Consider the following 16,031-nt stretch of genomic DNA (forward strand, 5'->3'; position numbering starts at 1 on the left):
AGATCATCCTGGAAACTCAGGTCCCCTCTTTATCTCCAGAAACTTTGAGGCTATGACAATGTCAGCCAGCCCAGACCAGGACCACATCTGATTGCACCCAGAGCCTGCATGCATGGTGGGTTGGCACTGTGGTGCTCCTGGTCTACACCATCTAGCAGGCGAGGAGCATGGTGAAGACTGATCCTGCGCCTCCACCCAGCATTCTTCTCTCCTCCGTGATGATTTTGCTGTGCTTTATCCCAGCAGCCTCAGGAAATCAGTCTGTCCTTATGCAATCAGGTGGCAAAGAACAATCACTGCAGTCGCCACTCCTTGCTCATCCACGCCCTGCAAGCAAAGCCAGGGTTTCCCCTGTCAGCTCTTAGTCATGCCTTGTCTTCTTTTCCCTCCTAGCAGCTTCCTCAGCATGGTCCGTTTATTTTGTATTGTTTTCAATATCTTAGCTGTAGTACTTCCATCACTGTTGGAAGAGGAGCATTTTTTGTGACTAACGTGGAGCTGGAATGATTTTTTGTGACTAACTCAGAAGTGACTGGGATTCACTGGACATGAGACCACCAGCCTCACTCACTGGAGGGGAGGCACAGTGGGGAGAGCAATTAAGCTGTGCAACTGCTGGTGCAGGCAGGGCTGGCAGCCTCTGCAACACACAGCGGCAGCCCTGCAGAACTGAGCACTCCTCCAGCTGCTGCTGCCTTGCCTTGCCATCCCTTCCTCTTGTGCTCCCTGGCCATGCTTCTCATTTTACAGATACAGGCTATGCTTGCAGCTGCTTGGGGTGGGAACTAGCCCTTGGATTTGCCACGCACACACATAAAGCACAGAGCAGAGACATATCCAGATCAGCTTGCAATAGGTGGGAAGAAGATGCTGCTCCCTTCTTCCCCTGCTCTGCAGCAGCCTGGGATCTCCCTTTTCCCTGACATTGGCTCCACTGGTGTTGCTCACAACAGATTTGTGCATTTGTGTGTGTGCAGCTCTGAGCAGGGGGCCACTGCTTGGTAGCCGGGGACATGAGCAGGGTCCTGGGCTGGTGCAAGTAGGCACAGGAGTCCAGCAATGTGTAGAGACCCCGTCTGTCTCATGCATGCACAGTAGGCAGGTCCCAAATATTGCTCGGTGCCAAAGGAATTATAAAGGGAATTACTGCTCTTGGTTGGTTTTGCAAGGCTGTAATGTCAAATGGGAACCTCCAAGCCACACAGAGCACAGAAGCCAGGCTGTATAGCCATCTGCAGCTGAGCCGGGGAGGCAGCTGATTCCCCAAGCAAAGGACAGGTTTGCAGCACCCTCTGCAAAAACCAAAACCTCCCAGTGGGACCTTGTCCTGGCTCTGGTGCTGCCTGTCTGCCCCAGGAGAAGAGGGATGCAGCCAAATGCTAACACCAGGCACGGGAGACCAGGAAGGGCCATCTCCCACCCCCTGGGAGGGAGAAGATTTTTTTTGCCCCTCATAGGGGCAAAAATGCCTGTAGTCATTACTGATCATGTCAAACAGAGGGAACCTTACAGCTCGGCCCAGGAAGACCCTGGGCACATCTCCAGACCCGTCTCACCTAGCATGGGGCATTTGGGGAATTCTGGTAAGGGGAGCACCCTGCAAATGCCCTTTTTCCATGCTGGAAAAAAAGGAATGGCAAAATGGGAGGCTGTGTGGTATGACAAGAACGGAACCCTCAACAAAGCTGCAGTTCAGAAAGCACTTAAGTATATGGTCATGTCATACAACCATTAAGGGTACTTAGCTGCACCTATGCAGTTAAAAACAAGCTTAAGCATTTTTCTGGACTGCAGCCTTAGTCATTAGAGGATTATAATAAATATGAAAAACTGTGCCTGCCCTGCAGACACTGGTGAGATGGCTGCTAAGTGCCTGGCACTGGATATTTGCCGTCAGCTGAATGCAGAAGGTTGATAAAAGAGGTGGCTGCCCAGTCAGGTATTGCTAGGCCAGATGTCTGGTTTGATTTTATTAAATAGCCTGGTTAAGGATCTAGGGTAAAGGATAAACAGCTCATTAATTAATCCTGCTGCTAATAAGCAGGGAGGTGCTGTAAGCACCTGTGGGAATAAATTACATAAAGGAAGGATAATCATATTAAGGGGAAGTGACGTGAAATTAAAGTTAGAAATGACAAGTCAGTGCTTCCTGAGCAAAAAACCCAAAACGAATGTGCCCCTGGGGAGGGAGTGAGGTGTGAAGGCATGCTAGTGTCCCAGCTATTCCCACCCACACCAGGTGTGGCTTTCCGGCTTGGGAAGAAACAACACTGGCAGAGTCCTGAGCATTAGAGAGGAGAGCAAAATAATGACCAGCCCGCAGCACAGCAGTGATGCAGCAACAGTGCCTGCATGACTTTTGCTTCCTCTCTGTGTTAGTGCCAGCAAGGTTATGATTTCTCTCTGGCCGGCACCACTGAGATAATGTTGCTGCCATTCCTGTGTGCGCTGCCATATGAAGCAAGTGGCTTCTGGCAGCCGATGTCCACATGGGAGTAGAAGGAATGTCTCAAGGTCTGGTGGTGTGGGGGCTCTGAAACAGCAGATAGATAAGGGAAAATAAATAGAGCCAGGCTGGGGGAGCAGATTCTGGTCATGCCACCAAGAATCACACTGTACAGCACTACTGGGAAAGCTGGCTCCCACTGGGCACCTTGGCTCCAGCATTTCCCTCCTGCCCTGAGTGTGATTTTTGCAACCTAAGTGTTCTGGAAGTATGGGGTGCACCTGATTTCATCCCTGGCAGGACTACATAAGCCAGACACACATGGCTGCTGTGTACAAATACTACGTCTGAGGACACTTTGGAGAGGAGTTGCTGAGTGCGCCTCTGGGGATATATAAAAAAACAGGACTGAAGATAAGTACAGCAGCTATCCCATTGCATGAAAAAGCACTTTTCAGGACACCTGTGGGCTGGGCTCCCTCCGAGAAAATCCTGGACTTCATCAGTTCAGTTAGTGTAAAACTAGACATGATACAGCGTGATAAACTCATCCAGAGAGCTCACTCTAACAGGTTTCTTGTATTTCTGCTTTCAAGAAGCTACTGGGGTTTTTTGAGTCTTTCAGGGTATTCATGAAAAGATGCAAAAGTACTGAAGAATGCAGACAGTCTGCCTCAGACTACACTGACACTGGCACTTTGGAAACCATCAAACGCTTAAGCACCAAGGATTAGAAGAAGGAGCCATGTCCCTCCACCTACATTTCCAAGAAAATTCATAATTGGGCCTTAGGGCAATAGAGATAAAAGCTGAGCAGCACAAGTGAAGGTGCAGGCTTGCAGACGAGCTCTCCTTCACTGGTGCCAGACTCAGGCTCCCAATCCAACCCAGAAAGGCTCAGGACCCTGTCACATTTGAGAAGTGGTCGGGCGCACTGTCTCCCTCAGCCCTGTTCTCATCACTGGTGGGTGCCTTTGGACCCAAAAGCAGCTGCAGATATCACTGGTGATTGGTGTTCAGAGTCAGGCAAAGGCCCTTCTGTGGAGTTTAATGAAATTCAAATCAAACCGAGGATCAAGATCTATCTGAGGCATCAGTGGGCCAAAGCAGGAAATAACAGTCAGGGTGAATACCTGTCGAAGGACAACAAAGAGCACAACTGGATCTTCCACATTGTCCAACACCCCAAAAATTTCCATCGGACTTGGGCGTCACTTATTCCAGAAAACCTCTGCTATGAGAAGACCTTCCTGGCTGATATTCCCCATCACATGAGCTATTTCTGTACCCCTCTTGTGCACACGTGTGTGCACAGAGGCACAGTGTCTGCCATGCATGGGGAAGCAGTGCCGGCGCCTGTGCCAGCTCCACGTGCCCCCGCTCTGTAGCAAGGCACGGATGGAGTGTGGGCAGCAGAGGAAAATACAGATCAGCTGCCCAAGGTTAAAGTGACTTCTCCTAATTTAAAAACAGTGAAAGCCTGTTGGTGGAAGGTTTAGTTGTGCCCTGCCTGTGCAGGCACGGTGAGGCAGGCAGGCAGGCATCTTCAGGGCTGCAAAGCACTGAGTCAGACCCACAGCAGCCGGTGCCCTGCAGCCATGCCCTGCTCTGCCCCATGGTAAGACCCCTTCCAGGGGGAGTGCTGCTCTGCACGGCAGCGACACGGAGAAGCAGTGCCCAGCACATTGTCTTGGCTGCCTCGGAGGACCTGTATACAGGGTGTATACCCCCATAGTGCTCATGTGCAACCAGTCTCCCGGAGAGGTGTTTTGGGGCCGAAAGTTGAGTGCCATGCAGCCTGCAGGCAAGCACCTGGCGGGGAGTGGGGCAGGTGGGACTCCAGGCAGACAACCTGATGGGTCTAGTGGGGAAAGTCATGAGCCTCTCCTGGGCAACAGAGCTGCTGTCCCTCTGCAGACTGACAAGGAGCTGCACTGGCCCCTATCTCTCAAACTAGCATGCGACTGTCATGTCAAAACCCAGGGTTGGCCTCCAAGAGCAATGCTACATCCTGTGTGGCATCCTGTTGTCCCATGCTGGGGCTAGAGAACTCGGTCCCCCCACACTAAAAGGCAGAGCTGGCTGCCAGGGCAGCAGCCCAGGCTTTACACAGGGGTGCCAGGAGCTCTGGCTCCTCTGCCATCTCTGCCTAGATGTGGTGGGTAGATGGGACGGATACTGCTGCTGCTCTCTGTTACTGCCCACACTGATGCATTGCTGCAGCTGGGTTGGTTTGAGACTCTTCTGCTGCCAGCTCTATGCATGGATGTCACTCGCTGTGATACCCGGCTGCTGCCCCAAGCATTACAGGCCAGATCCTCTACAAATGGGCTTGAGCTTGACCTGTTTGCAGACCACAGCCACATATAATTAATTTCCATAGCAAGGCTTGCAGGTACTGATGTCATCTACAAAGATCAGGAAACTAAAGCACAGGCACTGAATAATCTGCCCAGCCGTGCACTGGAGATGGAAAGATACAGTCTGGACTGGAGCTGGGACTTTCCAGACCCTCTGCCAGGCTGTACTGCTGCCAGCCTGTGACTGCCAAGCAGAGCTTGCACTCAGTGGCTGCTGGTGCTCTCAGAGGTGTGGTGGGGTGTCTGAGGCTGCAGGAAAAAAGTCCCACATGTCACTGCTAGCAGGGTACCCTCTGCCTCAAAGGCAGACAGGGGAGAGCCACATGTCCAATCATGTAGCAGATCACCAGGACCATAAAAGCAGCAAATAACTGAAAGCAGGGAGAAATGAAAAAGATCTGCAACAGGGAAAAAAAATGCGTCTTGGGATGCAGTGGGTTTGGGCTTTGAGGCTTACCGTTTTCCTTTCGGCAAGTGCACCTCTGCCAGCACAGCTCTGCAGACTGACAGCCATGCTCTCGGCTGCTTGGTCTGCACAAAGTTTCTAGAAAGTGTCAGGATTTCAAGTTCCCACCTGCTCATTAGTCACTGCATCAGCAGTACTGCCCACAAGATCAGTCCGTGATACTGATGCAACCAGATGGGAAGTACTGCAACTGCATATCTGCTGCTGAAGATGACACCTATTAGAATAGAGGAACAAAAAACCCCAGACTTTCAAAAGAAGCCAGCTGCGTCAGAAGTTTGTTTGGCGACATTCAGGCTTGTCTGGAGAGATTCAGGTCAGATGCAGCGTATCAGCCGCCCTCATCCCCACCTGCCCGCCCCAATACAGGAACAGTGGCAGGTGTGAGAAAAGGCTTTTAGCTCTGCTGTCACTTCCCACAGCCACACCACCCCACACCCACCTACTGGGGGTCCCAGTAGCATGTTTTACCTGCTGGCACAGCTCCTGACTTAGACCAGCCTCACAGCCCCATGACAGAGGACCCCTGACCCTGGTCATGGAGATTTTTGGTGGGGGATTGGACCCTGCATCCCCACCAAGCAATGCACTGCTCCCACGGCAGTGCAGGGAAGAGAGACACCCAACAGCAAGGTCCTCTGCCTTCCCCCCAAAAGCAGTGCTTGCACCTAGGCACTGTTTGCAGATGAGATCCCCAGGGAGCTGCTAGGCTGCAGTTACAGCGGGTTGCATCAGACCCCAGGTGTGAGCCCATTGCTTGCAGTTTTAGGGTGGGTACCAGCAAAGCAGCATCCTAAGGGCAGATGCCAAAACACCATCTGGCCTGCAGCCCCAGCTGACCCTGGAGAGGCCAAAGGAGGGACACCATGGCTGGGCTGGGTCCTCCTGGGCCGAAAGGGGACCCTGAGGAGCTTTGCTACCTTGGGTTAGACAGTCCTTTGAGGGTCCTTTTCTAAGGGATTTTTGCTCTGGGCTTGGTGAAAATGGTCTGATATTCAGCTGCTGTTTTTTTTCCTAGAACAGGCTATTCTCACAGCTCTTCCTTCAAAGCTTCCTCTGGGAGGGAGTGCTTTTACCATATGAGCAAAGCAAGTGCACACTGCTCCAGCTTAGCCAAAAGAGTCAGATGAAAGTGACTCCTTTTCCCTGCCAACCCTGTGATGTTTCAGCCAGGATCTGATGTGATCTGACTGATATGTCCAAATAAAATGCTCTTGCGAGCTGGTCACATTCCTGGACTCTGCCTTCAGTCTCACAGTAGGGCAGCAACTCTCCTGGGAGCCCAAACTGCTGCCTGTGCCCTGCCACTCTCTGCAGCTTCCCTTTCCCACCCCCCTGCCTCAGTCTGTCCATGCCAGAGCTGAACTGCCCTTGGAGCCAAGGATAGGATGCCCAAGACATGGTTTGGCTTTCCTGTGCTGTGTGTAACTGCAGCTGTACATTTCTCCTCATCTCTGTAACATCTTGTACAGCTTTTTTGTCTTTTTTCCCCTACCTCTATCCTGCTTCTGCTTTTCTTTCCCCGTGAGACCCAGCAACCGAGTCCAACAGGAGCTTTTTTACATGTGGTATCAGCAGCTGTGTGTCCCCACTAAATGCTTTGGCAGCCACTGTTCAGGGCAGTAATGCAGCCTGGCGAGCTGGACTGGGGCTCACAAGGCTCCTTCCAGCCCCGCTGTGGGCTCATGGTGTGCGCCTGGGCAAACCCTTCGTCCCCCATCAGTTTCCATGCGGACCTTGGACAGGAGCTGCCTTTGCTGGGCAGGCACGGACAGACCCACACCAAAGCGTGGGTTGCATGGGGGCTTGCACTAGGGGAAAAGCCTTTTCTCTGCCGGTAGCAGGGAGCAGCTGAAGGCTAAAGCCTAACCCACACTCCCAGCCTGCAGCTCCATCCCTCCCACACCCCTGGCAGCACCGGTGTCCCTCCATGGCCACCATGCCCAGAGCACACGAGCCCTGGTTTGGACGTGCCTTCCTGTCCTTAAAAGCAGCTGTAGACAGACTTTTCCGCTTTGTACTATTTTTTTCTGCAGCACCTAGGAGACTTTTGTACTTAAAAGCCTCAGTGCCCCTGCATGGTGCAGTGGGAAGAGTCCCTAATCCCACAGTCTCCCCCAGCACACCAATCTCTGCAGGAAGGAGAATGGCAGGGGTCCTATGCCTTCCAAAATAATCTATTTTTGCTATGTTCACATCTACTCATGGTCCCTGGGGCTGTTTGTGTTCCTGTTTGTCTTAATTTTAATTGCACACAGACAGGAGAGGAAAGGAAGGAGGAGAGATAAGGAGGCAGGAAGAAGGGAAACATCTCTGCTCTTCCCCTCCCCAGTGCTTACCTCCAAGTCCAAGCATCTCCAAGGCCACCTCTCCAGGATCAGATGGTCTCAGGGCCACCCAGCACCCAAGGACTTGATATCCAAAGGCATTCTTGTGTTTTCCCTTTTCACAGCTGAGCAACCCCAACAAGCACCCTCATCCCCCCAGCCCCCCACCCCAGACCAACTCCAGGCCATCTCCAGCCAGCACATATGAGCAGTATGAGATACCATTTTTTAAGGTCCTGATAAGGGTGTTTTTCATCTTTTTCCTTTTCTACTCCTTGTGCCCAGAAGCTGCTTGTCAGCCATCAGAAGGGAAAGAAGTCTCCCAGACATGCTGCAGGGATGCAAAGGAATTGTTTGCACAAATAAGTGTTTGCGCCTGTCCTTTTTCAGAGTAATCCCTTTCATTTTCCAAACCACTTTTCCAGTTTGCCAAGATCATTTTCAGTCCTGCTCCTGTGCTCCAGGGCAGTGCCTCCCAGTTTAACGTCATCTGCAGAGGTCAAAAGCACATGCCACAGTGCAGCATCCAGGTCAATTATAAAAATACCAAATGGGACCAGACTGACAAAAAAGTAACCCAAAAAATCCTAAACCTTGCTCGAAGTATCTCTGCAATGTGGCCAGAAACTATTGGCACAGGATGTGATCATCTAACAAAGTCTGCACCCACTTTCTAGTAATCTCATTTAAACCATGCTGTGGAGAGACGTGTAGGAGAAGGTGTAAAAAGCCTTGGCAGCGCCAAGTGATGTGCCAACTGTCCTGCTCCTGTGTGTCAGCATCACCTCTTACCTCATTACAGGAGAAAATCAGGCTGGTGTAGTACAATCTGTCATGATTGCTGTGCAGGTGCCATGATGCACTTTTTGAGTCTTCTGGTACATTACCCTTGCCCTCTGCAAATTTTCAGTGGTAATTACAAATAGTCCTGGGATTGACTGAGCCAACTCTTGCACTGTTTGAAGATTAATTTTGTCTGGCCATGACAACCTGTGAATGTCTAACAGCTGTGGGTTCTTCCTCTCCTCCTCTTGGCTGAGATCTCATTGCTTGATATTGCTGTTTAACACTTAGCTCAAAAATGCAGCCAGCACCTCAAAATGAAGACTGTTGCAAATACAGCATTAACCAGTTTGGCCCTTCCATTCCCAAAAGTCGCTGCCTTTTTTTTTTCACTTTGAATCTCACAGGAGGCTACCACTATATTGACCGGGACTGGGAGTGGATCTGCTTGGGCTGTGGTATTAAAACCATCCATGTATTAAAGATAAAAACAGACAGAAAAGAAACAGAGAGAGCTGCCACTCTTTTCTTCAAAATTGCTTTTCTCTATGGAAAATACACTTTTAATGAGTATCAACACACTGTTTTTTTCTTGGCATGCACATGAACCCCTAAATAGGACAGAAAGCACAAATTTAAGTTTTGGGTCTGCCTGAGGCATTCCGCAATGAAATGGCCTCCAAAGAGGAACACCACCTGCCTGCTCATATCCTTTGAACATACGTTTTGCTATAGAAGGCTTGCAAACTCTGCTTGCATGAAGGTGCAGGTTGTAAACTCCAGACATATTTCAGCTGCCTCTTCCCCTTATTTCCATTAATTTGCCCCCTGCTTGATTAAAACAGCCCACTGCAAACAAGGTAATCTAGCGGGAAGTTCAGCTGCTTGGCTTCATTTACGAGAATAAGAGTGTCTGACCTTATGCCTTACTCTGGCAATACTGCAAGGACAGGGTGCTGCAAAACACAGACCTTTACCAAAGGTCTTTACCAAAAAGGTGTGTTTGGGAAGAGGCACTGATTTACCAACGCTTCCCCAATGCATGAATATCCTGCTGATACTTTTTCCCCAAGACAACTTGCAAGCATGAGCTTCCTTAGCCTTCCCGCACTGGTGCTTGCAAACTTGCCAACACAAGCAGGGCAGAAGCATAACCATCATGCAGCTGCATTTCTGGCAGAGAAGGTACTGTCATTGCACCCTCCAGAAATAGCCTGCAACATGCTTTTAATGAAGCAGGACAGGATGTGAATGCCAGGCTCATTGGATGGCTCTGACATTTGTCAGACATGCAAAAGCACTTCAAACATATGGTACCACTGAAGTACTCAAGTGGGATGGGTAAGACATTTGCAGAATGGCCTTTTTGGCAGGTCAACACCACCGCCACACTCAGCAAACACCTCCTTAACCAGAGCGGAAGGAAGGGTTCATACACCCTTCACTTTTTTGGACGGTTGTATTGGGTTTGTGTAGCAAGGTTTTGGTAGTAGGGGGCTGCAGGGGTGGCTTCTGTGAGAAGATGCCAGAAGCTTCTCCTATGTCCAATAGAGCCAATGCCAGATGGCTCCAAGACAGACCCGCTGCTGGCCAAGGCCAAGCCCATCAGGAACAGTGGTAGAGCCTCTGGGATAACATAACTAAGAATGGGGGGGGAGAGGGGGGGAAACCTGCACAACTGCAGCTGGAGAGAGGAGTGAGAATATGTGAGAGGCACAGCCCTGCAGACACCAAGGTCAGTGAAGGAGGAGGGCAGGAGGTGCTCCAGGCACGGAGCAGAGATTCCCCTGCAGCCCCTGGTGCAGCCCCTGCTGAGGCAGCTGTGCCCCTGCACCCATGGAGGCCCACACCAAAGCAGATATCCACCTGCAGATATCTGGTTAGGGTTAGGGTCAAGGTTAGGGTTAGGGTCAAGGTTAGGGTTAGGGTTAGGGTTAGGGTTAGGGTTAGGGTTAGGGTTAGGGAGGACCTTTCTTTTAAAACACGCAGAGCATCATCCCCAGCCTGCCTGGCTGCTTGCCTTCCATCGGAGCGGTGAGCAGCTCCTGGAAGGCAGCACTCGCACGCAAAGCCCCCCAGCGGTGCACCCCCTGTTCTTCTTCCCCACAGCACACTTTCTGTGCAGGGAGTTTCTACCTCCTGGCATCATCACTCCTCTCCTGCTGCAAAGGTCCCCAGTGGGACTGGCCAAGCACTGGGACTGGCTCTGCACCCCGAAAGGCAGCCCCCTGCAAGGACCACAGGGCAGCCCTGGGGAGAGGTGAGAGCCAGTGGGTCTCCAGATGGTTTTGCTTTTGGTTCCCAAAACCAGCTCAGGCCATGCAGTATACACAGAGCTGACAAATTTAATTGAGAGATGCAAGTTTTAACCCCCTCAGTGCCCAGCACATCTCAGCAGAGGACTCCAAATATTCAAGAGAGGCATTCAAAACCAGTGATGGGCACAAAGCTGGCCAGTGTTTTCTGAGATGCCAGCCAGCAATCGCTCCTTACCAGTCAGATCAACTGCATGGGCTTGTTTAAATCCAGCCACAAGGACTTAACCCAAGCAGCTGCATGACACGGGTGGGATGTGCTCTCAGCTGGCTGCTTTCCTGAAAACTCATCCCTGAGACTTCCAATTTTGTGAACCACTCTGCCAGAAAAAAGGGCTTGCTCAGGAGCGTGCAGCAGAAGCACATGTCCAAAACCCATTCAGCTGTAAAATAATAGAGATTTGCAGAACTTGGTTTTACTCAAACAAAGGCACTGCCTTGTTATCTTGTGCCTGTACAAACAGGGTAAGGCAACCCAGGTTTAAAAGGAATTTGTCATTGAAGGATAAAGATGTGTTGCTACATTGGGCAGACATATTCAGATAACTATATGAAAACATAGTGATGGTGTAACCATGGGTGATGATGACTATTCTTGCACCATCAAGTATCTTTACAGTTAGCACAAAGTGAGGAAGTTAGCACAATAGAAGAGGAAGAGGCTTACCTTTTTTAATTTTTTTGGTAGCAAAACAGCAAGAACTGCAGGTGAATATGGATGACAGGAGGGAGGTGAGGAATGTTCACCACCTTGGCTTTAACTTGGGGAGTTTCTACTGAGAAAAAGGGGAGAATGTTGAAAAGCATCCCAAATGTTGAGTTTCACCTTTTCTTTCAGTCACATACCCTGTTTGCCCAGTGCCCCATTTGTTTGCCTGTACAATGCTCTGATTTTGTGGCTATATAATGAAAAGAGATTATTTTGCTTGCTGATTTTCATAATGTGTAGTATTTTCCCTCCTCTTCACACAGGTGGGCTGGTCATGTCTTCCCCCAGGCATCTCAGCAAGGGCCACCACACCTTAAACATAAAATGCCAAGAAGAGTATTTAATTTCTACCAAAAGCAAAGGTGCTGGGCTCCTCCACTCAGACACCACCAATAGGCCCAGTGCTACAGGGAACTCTGGTATTGCCACCCATCCCTGCTGGACCGCTGTTCCCCTGCCAAAAGTGAACAGGATCATATGCAAGGGTGAATCCTGGCACCGTTCTCCTGAAGATCCCCCTGATGCATATGGCCACTGGGACCCCGCAGCTGGGCTGATGGCAATGAAAAGCGCTGTCCTTTGCTGGCATCATCTGCCTTTGGCAGATGCAAAAATGGCAAGCAGAGTTTAAAAAAAAGCAAGCAGTGGACCTCAGGTATCATCAGCTGCTGAGGTGCTGCTTGCAAGCAAGGGGGTACTAACCTGCCAAAACCCTGGACAGAAAAGCTCCTGCAGAAGAGAGGGCTCTTCTCTATGGGGCAGGGCAGCTATTTCTTTCCTAACGTGAAGCCACGGCTCGAGCTGCAACTTTGGGCTGCCTTAACCCGCCCTGTCCTGGGCAGTGGGAGCCCCAAAGGAAAGAGAGCGGTGTGCAGCTACCCCCAGCAGCACAGGGCTTAGGGCTTCCACTTTTGCAGCCAAAGTCACAGGGGCTCAGCTTCTCTGCCAGTCAGATGGACTTCTTAGTGCTTGCTAATTTCTCTTGTTTTCTCGCTTTTTGGTTTTTTTTTTTTTTTCTTATTTTTTAATTCCTCTGCTATAAGGCTTTCAAGTCTCCACCATGAAGTGAGTTGTTGCCAGGGGGTTTGCTGCCTGCACACCCAGGCAGACTGTCCTGTATCAGACCCAATGTCTATTGGATCTTGAAGGTCTGGGGTTATAAATTAGCTTTCACCTAAAACCCTGTGGTGAGGGGAGAGCTGGCCAGGCTGCAGCCATTAGACATGGCTGCTGTGGGTGAATTCCTCTCATGCTGCACTTGGAGGAGTTTACTTAGGTCAATTTTTTTACCCAGCTCTGCACCTCAGTGGCAAGGAGAGGCCCCTGTGCATGATCCACCCCGCAGCTGGCTAGGCTGTACCAGGAATCCAGCTGTTTCCTGGCTGATGGCTGAAGCAGCAATAGTTAATCCAGCCAAGTAACAAAAGGATTCTTTCCACAGCTGCCACTCAATTGCAAGACCAGCCCCAAGGATCTACAGAAACCCACAGAAACACCCGTAACTACAAGGCTGGTCCTGCCCTCCACTCCCAGCACAAGCACGGTCCCATCCTGACCTGCTGAGGCACCATTGCATGTCCCTGTCTGCAACCATCCCTGGCCACCGCTGGCAAGAACACCTCAAAGTAGCTGGACCTCTGGTCTGGCACAGCATGGCCATTTCCATGCTCCTACCTTAGATAAAGGATTGCTGCAGGTGTCATCACTCTTATGGCTCCCTTTGAAACCTCCCTGTTTTTCAGCACCTTTCTAGGAACTCCTAGAGATGAAGAAGCCAGAAACAGTTTTCTAGAAAAGATAATCTTGTGCCCATTCCATGTTTGCCTTTAGTATTCCCCTATTTAATACCCTTAGTGCACAACAGCATGGAAAATATCTGTTTCTTGCTGAAAAACACATCAAAGAGCCAAGTATAAACAAAAATATTGACTGAGCACCTCTGCCTTCTAAGTCAGAGTTAGCAATTTTCCATCCTTTAGCTCTTTTCCACTCACAATTCCTCCATCACCAGGTGACTCTGCAGTTAAGGAGTCTTTCTCAGTGTTCATATCCTGCTTGCCAGAGACTTCATTCATGCATTCAGCAGCCTTAATCAAAGAGCAGGCTTTCCTAATTCCAGCTCTTCACTCATTGCTAATGACCCCAGCTTTTCATGTGACTTGTACTGGATTCAGCTTGTAAATGCTGTTTTCTTTCCCTTTCGCAATCAAATGAGATTTCCAGGTAAGGAAGCCCCCTTACATTGATGCAGTGCTAGAGGAGATACTGGAGTCTAAAAACCCCTTCCTGGCCTCTCTCCAGCCAGCACCATGATTAGTTTTACATTTTCTCTCATGTAAATTTGTCTCATGATTACATATATGCACCCATACATACATATACGTACGCACATACACACACACATGCATATGCATGGTCAAATGAGGACGTAGAAAGATCCCCAGCTAAAGGGACCCAGCCGTCTGGAGCTATTAATCTGCCTACATGCCTGTAATTTGGCAGAAAGCGACAGCCCAGACCTGCAGACCTCGCAGCCCCACATCCCAGGCCTGATGGGGGTTATCAGGAGTATGTCTTGCTGTGGTGCAAATGAGAGTGTGCAACCCAGAAACGCTGGTGCCAAAACCCCAGAGGCTCTGGGAAGTCCCTCTTGCAGTTGCAAGAACTCTAGGAAAAAAGTCCACCCAAGAAACTGGGAGTTTTGCCTGCCAAACCCCAGCTGCAGCCAGCTCCCAGCACATCAGGCAGGTTGCCCCGCCATCTGAGAGCCCTGGCAGGGTGTGCTCCATCCCCAAAATCCAAGCAGCTGCAGAATGAGCCATGGATGCCTGTGTCAGCACTGCAAATGTTTTACTGTCAAGCCCTCAGAAAAGGGCTTCTTTAATACCTGAGCTGACTTCTTGGGCTATCAGTCACAAGAGATTTTAGTGGTGTTAAAGCAACCAAAACCAGAACGAGGGGAAGAAAGATCAACCTTATTTCCCTGCAGGTCTGTACTTTCCTGTGGTTGATGCAAGCCTCTCTGGTATCTCACCACGTCTTACTTTACTGACCTTGACCTACATGTCAGGTAGGGCACAATGTAAAAAAGGTCTGAATAATTTATTATTGTCCCGGCAGGGGAAGAAGCAAATAATGAATAGATTGTTATCAAGGAGCCTTTAAAGTAAAGGAAGAAGAAATGTCCCACTGTGGATGAGAAATCCTTTCTGCTGTTAAATGAAGGCCAGCTGTGACCACTGAAAAAAACCTTTCTCAGTCCAGTTTTCCACCTCTGGGGTTTTCCTGCAGTGTTGGTACACTGGTATTTGTGGCACACACCACCATGCACTGGATAACCCGTGTGCGCAGACAGACACACATGGAGGCACACCTATGTACAGGACATGCACCACCAGCGCAAGGGGGCTTCGTGCCCAAAAACCTTGTGCCAAGTTGCGTTGTCAAACTGGGACTTGTTTTTTGGTGTCAATGCCTGGACAAAGTACCTCACATGCAGCAGGAGCTTTCCTGAGCATGAGCATCAGGATTTGGAGCATGGGGTCTTCAATAAAACAAATATCCCCAGGAAACTTAGTAAACGAGAAAAAGAAATGTTGAACTGGACTTGTTTTGCTGAGTCAGGATGATGTAAAGGTAGCTTCAAAGGAATAAACACTCCCACTTTTGAGTCATCCGATAAAAATCACATACCTTGGCTATCTCTTAACTCTGCTTATACTGAATGACATAAACAGAAAATACTCAGTAGTTTTGTGGATTGCCAGGCTCAAGAAGGTTGTTGGGGATACACTGACTGCCTGGTAGATGGCTGTGTGCTGCACACTGTTCCTGTGAATTTACATAAGCCCTCCCTCTGATCTTGCGTGGCAACAAAGGAGGAGTGCCATGGCACTGACAATGAAGCTGAGCTGGTATAGAAGTGAGGGTACAATCAGAGCTAGTCATGTGGGATTTTGCAAAGCCCAGCCAGCACAGAGCATTTTGTACCCGGGCACCTTTTTTAGGTCTGGGGCATTACCCTAGGATTATGCTACTGCTTGGTAAATGCAAACTACACCTGCAAATAGAATCATAGAATCATTTAGGTTGGAAAGGACCTTTAAGATCATCCAGTCCAGCCATTAACCTAACACTACCAAGTCCACCACAAAACCAATACTGCAAGTTTCTGAAGAGCCATTGGCATAGACTAGCAAAACCCTTGGGTTAGTGGTGTGGAAAGTGGGTAGAGGCTGGAGAGCCTTCCTGCATGCCCCCACCCAGCGCTTGGGAGGCTCCTTCGGCCCTCGAGGGCAGGCAGACAACGCTGTCACATCGATAGCACTCGTGCATGTCCTGAGCATCTGCAAATGAGCAGCATGGATTTTCCTAAGCCAATTTTTATGAGCCCCCTGCTCCATCATATACTGTCACATGATCTCTCCTCATAATGTATTTCTTTTGTGTTTTCCCTGCTTTGCCATTGCCTCTGCACAGCAACAAGGCATGGGGTGAACCCATGCACTCATCCCTACAGCAACAGGCATGTCGCTGCTGGGGGTGGAGTCTTTTTATTCAGACTACGGGACAGTTTTGAGGTAGTATCGCATCACGGGTGATAATGTTTCACGGAGGCTTGTAGG

The sequence above is a fragment of the Pelecanus crispus genome, chromosome Z, assembly GCF_030463565.1.
Source record: "Pelecanus crispus isolate bPelCri1 chromosome Z, bPelCri1.pri, whole genome shotgun sequence".
Lineage (NCBI taxonomy): Eukaryota > Metazoa > Chordata > Aves > Pelecaniformes > Pelecanidae > Pelecanus > Pelecanus crispus.